The sequence below is a fragment of the Carex rostrata genome, chromosome 28 (genome assembly GCF_964058835.1).
Source record: "Carex rostrata chromosome 28, lpCarRost1.2, whole genome shotgun sequence".
Lineage (NCBI taxonomy): Eukaryota > Viridiplantae > Streptophyta > Magnoliopsida > Poales > Cyperaceae > Carex > Carex rostrata.
Genome location: NC_135945.1, coordinates 2333475 through 2351946, shown reverse-complemented (window position 1 = coordinate 2351946; position 18472 = coordinate 2333475). Strand labels below are relative to the sequence as shown.

General features: G+C 34.0%; 1 protein-coding gene and 2 long non-coding RNA genes across 3 annotated transcripts in view; all 3 read left to right on the top strand.

The window, feature by feature from the left end:
• The window catches only part of LOC144545496 (uncharacterized), a 171766-nt gene that overhangs the window by 63297 nt on the left and 89997 nt on the right, over nt 1–18472 (top strand). The window lies entirely within an intron of this gene.
• LOC144545570 (uncharacterized) lies at nt 13705–15201 on the top strand. The gene is made up of 4 exons (XR_013508553.1): nt 13705–13812; nt 13911–13961; nt 14602–14681; nt 15115–15201. It is a non-coding gene; the product is annotated as an uncharacterized LOC144545570 (long non-coding RNA).
• LOC144545548 (uncharacterized) lies at nt 16625–17500 on the top strand. Its single transcript, XR_013508544.1, has 3 exons — nt 16625–16866; nt 16957–17331; nt 17449–17500. It is a non-coding gene; the product is annotated as an uncharacterized LOC144545548 (long non-coding RNA).

The window sequence follows — 18472 nt, the reverse complement described above, 5'->3', positions numbered from 1 at the left end:
TCAAACACTTGCAAAATAGACGGTATAGATGTTGCCACCTATGCCATGATAACTGGTGTAGGGTTTAGGGTTTAGGTGGGCTGATCAGGCGCGTGGAAATAAATCTGTCCCTGCGATTTTAATATCAACCGTTTATATATTTTGAGATCTGTATACGAAAACTCTGTCTTTTAAAGATTCATACAATGTAATAAAAGGTTTATTGATCTCAGACTGCTTCGGAAATTTTTTTTGTAATGTCTAATCAAGAAACATCCAGTTTAATTTTATTTAACTGAAAAAAAAAACAGTTATCAAGATTGTTATAATAATCAGTGTAAAGTGATCCATTCTCTTAGTAATGTCTAATTACAAAACATCCTAGTGCAATTTTATTTAATATTTTTTTAAAAAGTACTTGTCAATATTGTTAAAATAATCATTGTAAAGTGATCTCATCTCTTAGAAAAATATAATATATGATTCGAACATTATTGCTTTAATTATTTATTCTTATAAAATTGTAAAGATGAACTTTGGTGTACATATTACGGTTAAAGAGTCTTTAATTTAGTTATTCAATGCGTTTCTTTAATTAAATTATATATTTTGTATTTGATTGATAAAACTGGGAAGAAGAGATTCATATAAATATATATATATTTTTTATGGTTTGCATCAAATTTGCATCAAATTTGTTATTGTTATGTTATGTTCTAATTTATGCAATGACGCTTCAGATTGCAGCGGTCCTTTTATTTTGATCAATATGGAGCCTGTAATGCTGCAAAAATAAAGGCAGCATTTGCTGAAAGTCAACAACACTGAGAAGAAAATAATCATGTGCTGGGGCTTATTCAATGGTTGACTTGTAAACTCGCACTGTAAAAAGAAACAAAAGTCTTCCACGCCACCTCACACCCGAGGGGCCTCTCATTGATTCTTTTATTATTTTAAAAAAAAATGTATGTGATGGTTTTGTGATTTTCATAGCAAAAACCGGGGGCTCCCCTCGCCCTGCACTGCCTCCCCTCCCCCCATGGAGCCAGGGATACCCTTGTCGTTGTCACTCACTCTCGCCCCCCAAGAGACCTGGAGCTACCCTTGTTGTCCACTTTCTTCCCCCGAGGGGCCTGAGGCTACCCTCATCACTCACCCTCTCCCCCAGAGGGTCCTGGGGATACCCACGTCATTCTCAAAATCAAACTATAAATATGTCTGCCTCTCATTGATTTCCTTTATTATTATCAACAACCAAATCTAGGCAACAAATCAAAAATGTTTATCGACCTCTTACATCACCTCATCCCAAAGATGCCTCAGAACAATTGCTGCTCTTGGCTCATGGAAGTAGGCTATTGTCTTCTCTTCTTTGTATCAGCAATTGCAACATTTGTGTCAGATGCCGATTTTGCTCAAGTAGCATCTCCAACTGCTGCCAATATGTTGATACTTACTTTGTTTCGGTGCCTCGGTGTGTTTGGTCAGGCGGCACCGCCATCGCCTGTTGCCAAGTTTGCAGTGTGGTTTTTCTCCACATCAATCATGGCAGTTTTAACTTGGTCAATGACTATGGAGGCGCACCTCCTCGCAAAAACTATATTTTGGGTTTTGGTAGCAGTCACATCTATTGGCACGCACTACATATTATTTTGGCACCAACCAAATGAACGCAACATTCCCCCTTTTAATCTTTGTTTTTGTTTTTTTCTCATTTTTGTTTTCTTTAATTCTTTGGCATTCACCTACAATAAATATGAAACAAACATCCTCATAGATCGGATTAATTCTGTGATCTTGGAGTTTGCTTCATGGCTAGCTTCCCTGCTCTTTCTTTGGTGCATCGCAGCCATGGAAATTACACCACACAACTCAGCAATCAGAGAGAGGATGAAATTCGGTGCGTGGGCATTTGCCACAATGCTCGCTGCTGTGGTTGTTTCTAAGGCAGCCGAGATTTTTCCATGGCCAATGAAATATGTTGCCTGGGCCATGGTTGGAGCAAGCTCATTTAGTAGTCTCTACTCTTTCTTTTTCCAGCGTGAAGCTTATTTAGTTAGTATGCCACGTGTATCTTCTGTATAGTAAAGAGAAGGCAAATGCAATACCCTGGATCCTGGAAGATGTAGCAATATAATTGTATTTGTTCTATCACTCCTTTTTTTGTTTTTGCTTGTTTTTCTCTTTGTTTAATTTTTAAAAAAAATGTAAATATTATGATGGTAGCAGTGGCACCGGGTACTGTTTTTTTTTTTGATTGGGCGGGTTGATTGAGGTTGCTCATAGTGGAAGTAGCTAAGTTGGAATTAAAAATATCCACTTCGGCAACATTTGTAAGTACTTTGATTTTAGTTTATAGCATAGATTTTCAGATAATTATTGTTGAATTACATTATTCTTGAATTTATATATAAATTTATCAACACATATAGAACAACAGCTACAACCCTGATATTTTCAAATCAGACAAACAGAGGACATAAAAATTAAGTTGATTTTCAGATCAGACAAACATAGGACATCACAATTGAAGTTGCAAACTTGTAAGAAACTCAATTTTTAGGTTAGTAATATTGTATATAAATGGGATTTATGAGTCTTTTATTAAGTTGGGCTATTTTTTATAGTTATACCAGCAACACATTCATTTTCCAATGTTCATTGTTTGTACTGGTATGGTTTTGGTACAGTGATATATATTTTGGACTGATATAAAGCACAAAGGGTATGAAAACAGCAAACTTGTACAATGCATTAAGAAGTGGTTAATGAAAGCTTATCCTTCAGATTTACAAAAAATTATGTTCTAATTGAAATGGCAATTTTAAAATAACACATCAAGGATTAGCTCATTTAAGTTCATCTTTGCCAAACAAACAAAAAAGGACTGCAACTGTCATAGTACAAAACTTCAACTTGGTCCCTATTCTTTTTATTATTTACGTACTTTTTGTTAAAATTTGTGAATAACAAAAGATATTAGCGAAAAGCTAGGGGTAGAAAATCTTTTAAACAAAAATGGTGAAAAGGAGAAGGAGAATGGACAAAAATTGGGAAAGATAGAAATCAATCACAGCAAGCGAGAGAATGGTAGTGAGCAAAACTTGGTGCTACCTTCAGATTAACCTCTGGTGACTTGGTAGGAGGGGAAGAGGCCGCTTCCTTGGTGTTGACTTGGTCAACCAAGTAATATAATGCATGAACATTCGAATACCAGATGTAGAGATATAATTGATGCAACCACGACGCCTTCCGATTTAATCAAGACCACGGTGAAACCATAAACAAATCAAACCCAATAGAAATAAACCCATCATGAAAAGGATAAGGTGACGTGGCGCAATCAAGACGGCTCAACACACGAATGTTGACCATATATATTTAAAACGCTCGAATCTACGGTAAAGAATAAACCAAAAACTCATAAGAATCTAAATATCCATGTGAATATTGTTTTATCAAGCCAAAAAAAAATGTGAATATTTTTTAAAACAAAATATAGAATCTACGGCATACATAATAATTGTATTTTGATGGATAAATTTTAAGACAGTTCAAATGACTCTATTTTTTGTATCTTTATCAGTTCAAACAAAATATGTTGCTCTTATCTGTATCTTAATTTTCTGATAAGCTAACTTAAATTTTTTGTTACTTATATTCTTATCCGTTAAGTTTTAACAAAATAAACTCGTATTCTTATCGGTTAAGTTTTAACAAAATAAACTCGTATCTATCTTCTTTACATAATTTTATTCGATATAAAATTAAAAAAAAAAACTCATATCCAAATTAGATTTCAATGTCCCCCCCTCCCCCCTTTGGGTGGTTGGGGGGGGGGGGGGGGGGGGGGGGGGGGGTGTTGAGGGGGGTCGGTCAAAGTTTACCTTCAGACACGTTTGGTTATTCCAGTTTAATATTTTAATTTAAAAATTACGTGGTTTGTTTATGGATGTTTTATGGCGTGAAAATGAAGAAGAGAGATGCATATGAATATATGATAGGTGCACCAGTCAGCCACATCCTATCCCATGGGTATTGGGAAATCATCGGAGTAGTGATTGGTTCTCTTCTTTGTTTTGTATTCCTATATTCATTTAAAAATTAGCAAGTTGCAAATATTTCTAGCTACAGAAAGAATCAACCTTATTACCAAATCTAGGCTATTCCATTTGATAGAAGATTTCATTTGCAATGGAGTCATTAATCCATTGTCAGCATGTCAGGAAACTAAGTATTTGCTTTATCAAAATTGTACACACAGCCAACATGCAAATTAAAGTATGACAAGGAAATCAGAATGCGCTTAACTCACATGTAATTAAAATGAAGCTGTGCAAATACACACTATACTATTTGTTAAAAGACAGATAGAATAAATGCGATTCAAATTATAACATAATGATGAGTGTAATCGTGATAGATCTTTTAAAATTTATAACTCGGTTGCACTTTATTAAATTACAAGCGCATAATTATATCGAGTAATATAAATGAGTGTATGCAGGGAATTAGATTTAAGGTCTTCAGCAATTCAATCACAATTCTTCAAAATGCTAGACAATATCTGAAATCAAAGAGTTGTTGTTAATCTTTATCAAATTGTATTTTGTGAAAATTAAAAGTAAGTAAAATAGATAAATGGAGATGTGAATTCCTAGGATTTTGGTACACTGTTGTTATTTCAATCCGCTTTGACTCTTATCTTATTTGATGTCAATTTTCAGTTTTTGTAAGAGGGCTTCTAATTCAATTTAGTGATTGCTGTTTTTGTCTAGCAATCACCTTATCAATCAAGACTTCTCATTAAAGCTTGTCTCGATTGGTGTAAGGAGATCTGTGACTAGCCCAAAAGAATCCAGACTTCAATTACTAGTAAGTTGCCCTACTATCTTTGGTTAAATTGGGTGTCCCCATGGTATGACACGACAATGCGACAATGCGATAAGGTTAAGAACGAACCTAAATTGCAAAGATGTGGACGTACTTTGTTTCTTATTTCTAAACTAATATATAATTACAATCATATTCCAATTAATTTCAGCTCAAGCATGCCATATGCCGAATTATGTACATAAGAAACTATGAGCATGACAGGCTACCTCATCAACCTGCAAAAGGACGGACTCCAGAAGAATGCTATAATTGAGTACACATTTGACTCCCATATTTTTTTTTCTTTTACAAACATAGGTGCATCAAGAATGATATTACATTCCTGGAGCATTTATGGTACGACAGATAGATTTAAATCTCAACTTTAAACTGGAGCTAGCATTTGCAACTTATCTGAAACAACAACTGCAACTTGACCAATTGTTAAAGGTAGGTACTTAAATGAATTCACGTCATCTGAGGTAATTCAATATTTGTATTTAAATTCATATTGTTGGTTATAAATTCAAACTAATTTTAGGTCTCTCGTGAATTTTCAAATTGATCCCAATTCACATGGATTCTTATTGGACAATGAATTCGGGTTTCAAACTCAAATTTTACATTAGTGTACAGGATACGGAGTTGTGCATAAATCATAGTGATGCCAAAAACCTTTGATTTATTTTAACAATAATGAAAATCCAACGCTAAACTCTTCAACCTGTGAGAAAGGATTTTAACTTATGAATCCATGATCGCTTACACAACGAACGGGAAATCACACGGCCTTGGAAAATGAGCACAAAAGGTTCTAAGTTCAAATCTCACAAGGAAAACAATTAAACAAGCACTCTTAGCTAATATAATTTGAGATTAGTGAAAGGATTTGTTTTGAATGTTTTTGCACAAGCAACAATAGTGGCAAAGCTTCAGTCGAGAAAATTCAAGATCTAGCAGTTTTTGGCAGCTGGAAAAGATAACTAGCCCAATCAAAAACTTATTTTTATACTTTATTTTTTTTTGATAAACTTGTTAGGAGCGTTTTTGGCTTCAACCATTACCAACGGTTCGGAAAATTTCTGCTGGCGCTATTTGAACGTTTGAATTAACCGTTGCAAACGATTCACAAACATTACAACGGTGAATTCAAATCAGCCATATTACTCTGTGTTTACTGCAACCCTTACAATGTTTGATAAACAATATGAAACGGTTGGCACTGGCGATTTAGGCTGAAAGAAGCCAATTTTAATTCTAAATTTTCGATATCAAACGTTGTAATATTTGGCAATCTTTACACAGTGGTTCCCACTAGCGATTTAGGCTGAGAAGGAATATCGAGTTCCAACAGAGAATAAACTTGTTCACCAAAAGTAGAAAATAACCCAATAAACCATGGACTACTTTTTTTTTTTTCAAAAGCCAGAGCAGAGAGTTTATGATGGACATTGAATCAAATTCGATTCAATGTCCAAGATCCGAATAATGTGGCTTCTCATTTAAGAAGAGAATAACCGAAAACAGCTACCTAGCTTCATTGGCTTAATTATTGCTCTCAAGTTGTATTGTTTTACAAATTTCACTACACATGCTCACGTGCTTTATTTACTTTGTTGAGTGAACGAAAGTCCACCTGTTTTTGATCCGTGCACAACTGGACTTAATATATATATATATATTCTGATGAAAAGGTCAAGTCAACGTGCAAGGTGCAATTGAGTAATGAAAAATATGATAAGGTACAACTTCTGAATGAAGCTGGTGCGCTGCACTTTTGGTTTCAAATACATCGAATCCAATTGAAGCATGCATCTATACTGTGTGTGTGGTTTTAGTGCGCCAGGCGCAGATCCTGTTGTGAAATAATACAAAGTATATAGGTACCTAGTTATCATTATACAATTAAATGAATCCGAAGAATTCTGCAATGATGACTTCAATGATGGATTAATTAGGAAGGCAAGTTCTTGCCGAAGCATGGCAGAGGACACAAGGCAAGTCTGCCTCCACAATGAGACCGATCAAGAACCTCAAAGCGGAGGCCGGAGCTAATGAAGATCCCAGTTTCTGGTCAATGCTCGTACCCAACAGATGCAGTAGCTGAGGTGCCATTGCAGCAGTGTTTGAAAAACTTGAAGAGCTTCTCCTAGCGGGACAATTGAATTTGACTTTTTAGCTTCGTGTTCAAAAAGGAGGTACGCAAGACTTTCTATCTCAAAAATATTCATTTTTTTTTTTAAATTGCCATTCCGTCGTACTTGTATTGCATCAAATATATATGATACTTGTTTTTGTATCCATAGCATATATAAAATCCACAATATCCATACCTCTTGAAAAGAAACTAGCTAGATTTTATTCCTCGCGCCAGATTATGCTTTTCGGCTTTATAATTAAGCTCTTGAACCTATGACGGTACGTACGTACTTTGGGCTATGGTGTCATTTATTCAGTAGAGCGGGGTCACAGTGCATAAATGAATACAACACACGATACCCTGAGTAATGCACATTACGTGCGTACAGTGGCATGGTGTAACTTATCCAGTCACGCCGTATGTTTTTCACATGCCTACCTTCCATCCTCCCTCCAATGGATAAGTATCCTCTCCATGACTGTAAAAGGTTCCAATTACTTTACGGTTTGAGATTAACTCCCAGCAGTTTTGGGATTCGGGCTAGCACTGAGGACATTATTACTGAGCTTTGAGATTCGTGCCAAGTTAAAAAGAACGGTCCAGATCCAGTAATTGTAAAAGATTCCCCATTACGGTACCGGGGAGAATCTGTATTCCCCTCCAACCCCCAAATTTACTCCTCCTTACACTGCTGACTATTGCACTTATCAAGATTTTCGTGGAATATCATTCATAATAATTAAAATATTTTCAAATTGAACCCCAAAAGTAGATTAAAAAAAAAAAAAAAACTAACATGTTAGATCAGGAAGGGTGTTTATTCCTTTGGGCCGGGGCGGGCTGTCAAAATTAAACCGTGTCTTTGATAACGAAATTTGCGTGGACCAAGTTAATTATGGGCCATTTCTTTAATTACCTAAACTCTATACAACAAGTGCTTAATTAATTATGGTGTTCGTTTTCTACCAAAATAGTACTTTCGGAACAAGGAAAGTCAATTGGAACCAGATTTAACAAGAAAAAAGAGAATTGATTAATACTTTTTTCGGCTTCGCATTCTAACCTAATTAACAATTTAAAATATATCATTTTAGGACAAATATTATTTAGGAAATAACTGGGCATTCTATTTTACATGTGGCACTACAAAAATATATTTCATTTAAAAGCGAGTAAAAAAAGTGAATGTCAAGAGTAACTACAGAGATATATAGTTATTCCATGAGGAGACATAATTATTACCAATGAGAATATCAACAATTTTTATTCTCTCCTTTAAAATAGGTTGTAGTATATATGGAGATAGAATTGAATAAAATCTGATCTGATTTTGATATTAAAGAACTCCAATTTCAGTATCTCAGAATTGAGAGATAATGCTTCTACCACGCTTTTAAAAAAATAATAATAATTGAGAGAGAATTATAGCAGATCCGAATAATTGATAGAAGAGAAGATTGCTTTGCTTCTTCCTGAATCAAATCTGGGACAAAAGCATTAAATTAAATTTCCCTGCGTCGGTTAACGGTCACTACGATCCAAGTTAAATAGCGCACGCACCTTTTCCTTTTAGATATTGTTTTGTTAGAAATTTTTCAGTTTTGTGTATGAAATAGTAAATAAAGTTTTTTTTTTTTTGAAATATTTGATATTATAATGTTTTCATTTCAAATTTGACTAGTTTGAATCTTTCATGCAAAACCTAACCTAGTTAAGAACGAAAAATAAATCATTTGACGGGAACGAAAGTGGTGTTGGTTTCTATAGCAAGCTTTTGAAGAGAGAGGGTTGAAGAGAAAGGAGAAGATAAGAGGGTGTTGGGACTTAAAAGACATGGCAGTGATCAAAGAGGTGAGAATTTAAACAAAATCTTAATTATAATTCAAACATGATTATATATAAAAGGCCATGTAGAATGTACAATAAGGTTCCAGAACAAACCATGTATAAATTACTGAGGCGTTTACAGGGTGGTCAAATTAGCATGAAAAAAAAAAAAAAAAAACCTTACAATATTTATACACGGTTAATATTTAAAAATCATGTACGATTTGTTTTTTCTTGGTAATTTTATATATATTTTTTTAATAATATCACACCCCGACAATTAAGTCGATAACCCGCCGCACTTATTAGCGCAAAGCGATTTCTAGCTATCATCTTACTAAATCATATATGTATACATATACATTCCCAATAACATAACTTATTTTTATTTGTGGCAAGTTATGCAGTCTTCAAGTTTGCTAGAGCATCTCCTCTCATTATACATAGTTAATGTGCAACTTTTTTACATCTGTGTATGTAGTTCATCTGCAATATTGGAATACTGAAGAACAAAAATTAACTTTAAATTAACATATAAAAATAATTGAGTGAGGCGATGGTACTATGCATATCACGGGTTGGTCCGTGCTACGGCTCAGTATTCGAGTTTTCAAAATCCTAATGGTCGATCCGAGCCGTTCATCTTGTTCTCCATATTAATATGTATTTGGAGACCAAATTTTAGATTTTTTGAAATTTTTTTACTATTTTTTTAGATATTTAGAAAATCACTTGATCTTAAAATTCTAGACCATCCAAAAACAGTGATTTTCAATAAATCTAAAAAAATAGTAAAAAAATTTCAAAAAATGTAAAATTTGGTCTTCAAACACATATTAATATGGAGAACAAGATTAACGGTTCGGATCGACCATTAGAATTTTGAAAACTCAAATATTGAGCCATAACACGGACCAAATTGTGATATGCATGGTACCATAGACTCACTCAAAACAATTTATTACGATCGTCAACTAGTCTTGTATTTTTTAAAGTGTTTGAAAGGAACGTCAGTCCACTTGTCATATTTGGTATGGACGCTATATCATGAATGAAAGGCAAGGGTCTGATGTTTGACTCTAAATCTTGTTGGACACGTGTAAAAAAGATAAAGTGATCCAAATGATAGGCTCAGTACTACTACGTATGGAAATTGACCCACGCGTGCTTTATTAATCTTTGTTCTACTACATGTGAGTAGAACAAATTAATATTTTTACGACATCAGCACCGATGATAATGCAAATTTGAGTAATAAAAATATGATCGACCTGTTTTCTTTCTAGCACTGCATGCAGATAATCTCAAAGCACAAATCATACTGCCCCTGTACCATCTCGAGAAAGTACTGGCTAAGAATAAATCTAGACTGTCTGTTTCAATTGTATTGAGTCAGGTACCTGGAGGATACAGATCCCTTTTCTAGAAGGGCCTAGCTAACTGTCGTTTTCTGATCGCGTCCCCGCGTCTTCCTCCAATCAAAAAATTGAAAAAATCAAATGCGTCTTCCTGCAAGCAAAAAATTGAAAAAAAGAAACAAATGCGTTCTAAATACCGCCTCCCCTCCCACCCACGGGAATATTGTTCTTTGTGCTTGCCAAAAGAAAGACCAATAAACAACACTACAGAAATGAAAGAATTTTTTTACTTTTGTGTCCTGGGTTGCTTTCCCCTAAAGTAACCTCAAATCATAGAGTTTGGTTTCTCAAAAAGATTATAGAGTTTGTCCGTTATAAAATATTAGTTATAGAAAATTTTACAAGCCATTTCACATTTACCCTCGCTCTTAGCTATCTGGCATTCCCCTTCCCCTACCTCCCTCCACACTAAAGGTTTTTGAAGGAAGAATTGCTTTGTTATCCAAATCTAATTTAAAATTTTAATATGTCACAACTTCGGACATTCCTTGGAGATAAATTTTTTAAGCAAAATATCACATTCTTTCCTTACTGGTCCACAGTCAGACATTTCTGTTAACAAGTTGTAAATACTTGTACATTCCTTGGAGATAAATTTTTTAAGCAAAATATCACATTCTTTCCTTACTGGTCCACAGTCAGACATTTCTGTTAACAAGTTGTAAATACTTGTACTTTCTATTTAATGTCGGCTATTATAAAAAAATCGGCAGCTGGTGGCACAAGGATATAAAATAATATTGTTGTCGAGTAATTTTCAGACATAAAAAATTATTTTCCGAAACTATAAGTGTATATAACAAAAAAAAAAGCACGGTTAGTCGCACAAATACTGTTGTACGTAGTGAAAAATGAATACGGAATCCCTTTTAAATATGGTTAGGTCTGATCATCAATTTGATTAAAAAGAAGAAGTTAATAATATAATTTCAAATAGACGACGACGACTAAATGCTTGTACACGAGTAAATAATATTATTCGTATAAGAGATAATGCAATTCTTGCACAAAAGTACGTGAATAATAGAATTAACAAATAATTCTACTTGTAATTTGAAAAATATCTAATTTAAATATTATTTCTGAATTAATTTTAAAAATTTTTAACAATTTTGTTATGTTATTATATTGATGTCACTCAATTATATTTGTAACTGATTTTTATTAAATAGTATTGCCTCAAATTTGCAACAAATGTTATGTCGTAATTTATGCGATGAGCATTCAATTGCATGTTATCATAATTCATAATAAACGTAAGTTGGTTATCCAGTGACGCATCCCTTCCGCTTCATTGGAGAGTGTTTTGACCTCTCTTCTACTTTTGTATTTTTCATATATTTTAATTCTTCTCTTGCAAACGGTGTCGGCTTCTTCCTTAATTCTGAGAATAAGAGAGCTTAAACCCCCAACACGCCCTCCCCCCTCCCCCTCTGTTCCTTCTTGCTTGCTTTGACTTTTCATAATCTCTTCCGAGTCTGAGGCTCCGAACACCTCCTCAAACAAAGCTCCGACAATATTAAAATCTTAGAAACTCGCTTTGTTTAGAGAGAACTTTCTCTTCTCCCCCTTCTCTCTTCCCACCCCGGCCGCCTCCGTCTCTCCCTGCCTCCCCTTCACCCCACGGGAATATTTGCTTTTGCTATTAAAGCACTGTGCTTGCAATTTTCATCTACACTCCCACCAGCTGACCTTTAAGGTTTTCCAAGCATGGGCAACAAGAAAGGAGGTATATTTTGTGCTAACATTTCTGTTTCGTTTGTTCTTCAGATCTCTAATATATGTATAACTTGGTGAAACAGATGGTAGGGTCCCAAGTTTAACTGATATTTTTGAGGCACCCACCATTAAGCTTTTGGTCCGGTACGAGGGACTTCCGGAAAACTATGATGGTATACCAAATGTGAATGTTTATGATGCTGGAGAAAAGAGAGGTAAGTACTATTCTATTTGAGCATATGACTGTCTAAAACCCCAATCCCAATGCATATGATAACCTACTTTTCTCTGTTTCAAAACTAATAACAGATGACTGGGAACAATATTTAAAGGACCACCAAGGTCATCCATGGATAATTACACCACTTTATTACAAGTCCTCAAGCGAAACTGAATCAAGAAAAATTCGACAAGCATCAGGAGGTGGCCGATGGGATGATCATACTACACCGCCACGGAAGAAGAATGTAAAAGCCTCTTGGGTGAAACACCGATACAGACTTCTGAAGGAAGGAACGGGACGTCCAACATACACCATGTTTGAATACTCACCTGTTGAGAATAAGAATAAGGTAAAGAATGAAACCTAAATTGCAAACAAAATTTACGAACTTTTTCCTTGTTTATAACTCATCTCTAACTATAATCATATTCTAATTCATTTCAGCCCACTCATGCTCTATGCCGAATTATTCAGAAGCTAGAAGGCAAGGTAAATGCCCCTTCTGATCGTACGTAGAGCTAGTGTTTCACAATATGAGTTCGTCCTCTACACGTGCATAGATGTATTTGAATCATGCATAAAATACCAGACTTCATTTATTTATTTTTTTAACCACAAAGTCACAAACTGGTTTTGGATGATATATAATATAACTACTCCAATATTGCAGGAAATTGATCACACAGACAGTGACAACGGGGACAAAGGTGAAACTTCTCAATCCCAAGAATCCATGCAACAAGGTAAGACACAGCTATAATTTTCGGGATTCTCAATAGCACGCTATGGCATTTTTTTACTATAAAAGCTACGCGCGATATAGCATTTTCGGACCATAAAAGCTATGGTGCTATTAGGGCTATAGGTGCACAATATGGCAATAGCGTTGTTTTTTTAATTATTCCACAATGACGCGATAAACGCAATTTAAACCTTTGATAATTTTAGACAAATCATAGTTTCTAATATGTATAGCAGCCACAGCAACAGCAATAGCAGAATAGCCAATAATCTAGAAAATGCTTTGATGTATTCTACGGCTTATGAATCTTGGTAAAATAGTAGTTTCTCCATCGAATAAAATGTACTCATACCAGAAATTAAGCTCGATGGATCCACTATTGCACTAGAGTATTAAGCATTGAAAAAGTAATAGTGGAATATCTAGTAAAACGAAGCTCAAATGAACACATCTACTTGTTATTTGTTACACCAGAATATTAAGCATTTTCTTCTTCTTTTTACCCAATGATATTTTGTTACAATTTATTATCTGATAGTCTCAACAGCTAAATGAATACTAAGGTAGGGCCTTCTTCTTTCATAATTGAATGGAGAATTCACACGAGTTCCCCATGGCCATCCATATTTCTGTTATTAAGAGCTTAAATCCATGATTTGTTGGAGGATAGCCTAGAAGTAAGACCATACCAATGAACTAAAAAAACCTGTCCTGTGTAGTAATAAGAAAATATTTTCCCCCCAATTCATTAGTTTGATACTCATTGGCAGCCTTTACCACGAGCTCTTTTCCATTTTTACATTATTTCTCAGTTAGTTTTTTTTTTTTTAATACAACAGGTGGTAACTTTCAAAATACTACAGCGGACTATAATCAGCAAATTCTTGAGGTAAGCCTGGATGACATATAATGTTTTCATTAATCTTTACAGTGACATATCTTTCTTCAACCTATGGATACCTAATGGGCATTGTGAAAATTGTACAGAGAAAACTACGTGAGCTTATAAAACATCACTTATTTGCTGACATACGCAAGGTAAACAAAAATTACCTATCATTAGAATATTAGGGAACTCTCTGCATTTGTTATTTGCTAATAAAGGCAATTTATGATAGAGGCATGAAAACAGTCCACAGAATATTTTTTGGTTCTGGGCTCCCTCAGTAATATTGTGCCGCAACATCATCCTCCAGCACCACCTCAAGCATTATTAGTTTTTTTTTTGAGTAAAGATTAGATATCAAACCACCCAACTATTAAATACCCTTGTTATTACAACAAAGGATTTCCCTCATCCAGATTTCAAACCCATAATCTTACATAGAGACTATGTGCCTTTGTCAATAGACTAAAGGCTGGTTCTTAATTAGCATTACTAGTTTTTGTTCAAGATTTAAATTCTATGCAAAATATGGTTCACACTTTTAAAAATAACCTACCGTTTTTTAGCATTAAAGATATATATCTTAATTTGCTATGTTCCACATTATCAGTAATAAAATGGGCAAAAGCATATGTTTTCCCCTTTCTAATTGATGTTTGATCAGGAGCAAAAGCAACCGAAGAGGGACAATAATACATTTTTTATTTTATAATTTTATGTATTTGATGGTTAGTTACACAATCACTTTTGTCCACACCAGCTAATCTTTTGTTCCTATTTATGGTCTTGCAGGTATTAGATCAGATTGAGAGTGAAAACTTACCAGCTGCAAGCCCAAAAGAACACAGTACTGAAGCACCAGTGAGCAATACGTAAGAATTTTCCTAAAGAAACTCATTACTTGATGCATAACTAATTACAGAGACCAGACCATAGGTTTAATCTTGAAGAGTTTGTTCAGTAATATACTTACATTTGTCGATGAACTCAGAAAGTTACTGACAAATAATTCTCGAACCTTCAAATATTTTCATGTTATATATGTTTGACGTTCTTGATATCCTTTGGTAAGTTAATTAAATTACAGAAACAAAAATTGTACATCAGCTCCAGAACTGGAAATATAGTTAACAACATATAGAAGCAGCATAAATTATGGACTTATATTTGGGACTATGATAGCTTTTATCTATTCCTGTCTCAAGCCTTATATTGTAGTAAACTAGTAATCAGATATACTTATGCACTTTTACTCCTATGTTATCACGTACAGTAACATCTTGTTTACATTTATTTCTTCTTCAGTAGGAAACGTGGTCGTTGCTCTTACACAACCACAATGGAAGCAGGTACATCCACACAAGGGCAAAAACAAGTCAAAGTTGAGGTAATGGTAAAATCATGTACATGTTGATAGAATTTTTATTACGGCTGTTAAATGTCATTTATTCAGGTTTGAGAGTGCAATATTCACAATCCTGTTTCTTCCATGCGTTACTCATTTTGCATTATGAATTGATGTATTGCCAAGCAGTTCAATGCAATGAACTCACCTAACTTATATCAAGGGATAATTCAGGGTTTAAGCAGGCAATCTAAATGAAGATAGTATTTTGGAAAAAGAATGTCAAGGGACCTAGTTTACTTTATCAATATAAAAGAAGATAATTTTTTTCTTCTCGTATGAACTCTATGTATGTGTTTCACTTGTAGGTTAAAAAACTGATAAGCTATGCAGTTTAGTACAAAAGGTTATGTTCATAGTTAATAAAAATTCTATGCACTAGTGGAAAAACTAGAATTAGGATTGGCCTATCTAGATCGGTTTTCTTAAAAAAACCGATACTAATACCTATATGGATCGGTTTTCTTAAAAAAATCGATCCTAAAAACTATTTAGATCGGCATTTTTGTAGTAAATCGATCCTAATTGATGAACTATTAGGATCGGTTGTTTATAAAAATCGATCCCAATAGTATCAGGATCGATTTTTATAAACAACCAATCCTAATAGTTCATAAATTAGGATGAGTTGTTTATCAAAACCGATTCCAATAGTATCAGGATCGGTTTTTATAAACAATCGATCCTAATAGTTCATAAATTAGGGTCGGTTGTTTATAACAACCGAGCCTGATACTTTTAAGATTGGTTTTGATAAACAACTGATCCTAATATATGCTAATTAGGATCGGTTTTTTAAAACAACTGATCCTGATAGTGCATATTAAAGTTCAATTCAGTCTGATTCTTCACAGAAGTACAACATAAAACTCATGTTTAATTAGTTTTGTGCATGAATGTCTATTTTGATAAGAGTATATAGCTAGAGACTAAATGTATTTATATTAGGTATGTAGCTAGAATATTGTCTCATGAGCCATAACTGCATGATTAATGTCTTTAGGTCATGATACCCGTTCAAAATTAATCCATTAGAGATTAATTTTGAATAATCTTCGTTTTGGGACTGCTCTTTGAATACTTTGTCTCAATTAGGATGTGACCACATGTTAGTCGTGTTTTAATATTTAAGAAAATTTTGGCAGCATTTCCTCTTATTAGTTCCTAGAATACTCGGGGAACTAAGGGGAAATGCTGCCGAAATTTTCTTAAATACTAAAACAGGACTAACATGTGGTCACTACTGAGACAAAGTATTCAAATAGTGGGATAGGATGGTATACTTGATTTGGTGTAGCCAATTGGCGGGAATTAATCTTTAAAGTTCAGCTGTGCAGAAAAATGCCTTGTATACTTGATTTGATTCTTTTATCCTAATTGCAGGAACCACGCAAAGAGTTACAAGTTCCTAGAGGTGAGAATACAACGAGTCACTGCAAGGAGTTTGATGGTATCAATTTTGACAAGCTGGAAAAAACATTCAAGCATCTGCGTGATCGGTTTTCGGTAGAAGAGGGCAATGTATTTTGTATTGATCCGCCACTTGATCTTTTCTGTTTAGCAGACATCATATCCGTTTATGCAGATGATTATGTGAACTTGCTTACACCACAGGCATGGCTCACTGCACCAATTGTTCAGATCTGGATGCTGTGAGTTAATATTCATAATAATGGCAGAATTTAGTACTTTTAATTCAAATTTCACAAAATTGAAATCAACTGTATGCCGTTTTTTTGCAGGTACTGGCACAAATACCTCAAGGAGGAATTTTCCAATTTGCGGGTTGGTTTCATAGACCCCGCAAGAACATGTGAGACCCTGATGAACCATGACCGACAATCTTGTATCAATTACGTAAGGCAAGAACTCAGAAAAAATCGGCACAAGAGATTGATTTTCATACCGTATCATCAGATGTTAGTGCTATATATATATTCTAATTTTATTAAATTTCTTTCAATTCATAGAAATTATAGAATATGACATGCTACAAACCTAACATGCAGGAATCATTGGGTATTGGTCATGCTTATGCCAAGAGAAAGTGCATTGTACGTGTTCGATTCCGATAAGAAGCACAAAAGAACACTGAAGATCGTTGATGCGCTTGAGGAGTAAGTGCCTTCCTAAATTTTACATTTGTTTAGAATGCTAATGATTTTTTTTATTATTTTATCATTTTAAATATCTCTCGTAAGTACTGATTGTTCACTGTGTTCATATTTCAACAGTGCCTTCCGCAATGAAATGTGTACTACTTTAAAGGTTCATAACGATTGCAAGGTAATAGTTTATATTAAATTTCTCTCATTGTTTGGAATGAATGCATGAAAGCAATGCCTTAAATATCAAAATAAATTGAGATATGATTATAGGGACCTAGATGCAAAAATTTGTTAATATCTAGACATATAAACCATTTGTATGCTCATTAACATACATTTCGATTTTTTCAATCTTGTTTAATTTTTTAGCTGTCTTGATGTGTTATATAGTGCCCACAACAACCAAACGGATGGGAATGTGCGTATTATGTCATGTTGTTGATGCATGACATAATAAATGTCTTCATCGATGGTTTTTCGATCCTAAAGGTATATATGCAGTTATATATTTTTCAAAAGTAAGCATTGTTGCTTCAAATATAATTAAATACACAATTAATTGTGCATGCTCTTCTATCTTTTAAAAAATGCAGCACATTCCCGCTAGATATACTATCCAACACCTTAGCGACTTTCGCCTAATGTGGGTTCAAGTTTTCCTAAATGAAGTAAAGGTGAGAAAAAGTAAAACAATTTAGGATGTGTAAACTTAATTTGCATGAACATGAATTTTTTGTAATAATTTAGGAGGTGTATGATATTTAATTATTTCTTTTTATTGTGCAAAACAAAATAATTTAGGATGCTGGCCAGCAAAATATATATGGGAAGCTGGCCAAATAAATGAAAATATTTTTTTTAGATACAATAAAATACCAGGATCGGTTATTTGAAAAAAATCGATCAAGATGCAAACAATTAGGATCGGTTTCATCAATTAACTGATCCAGATTTTTTATTGTATAAAAAAGCGTCCAAATAACCATCAGGATAGGTTATTTTAAACAATGGATCCAGATTAATACATATTAGGATCGGTTAATTTAAACAACCGATCATAATATGTGTAAATCTGGATTGGATTTTTAAACAACTAATCCTAATGGGTATTAAAAAAAAAACAAAAATACTATTAGGATAGGGTATATTA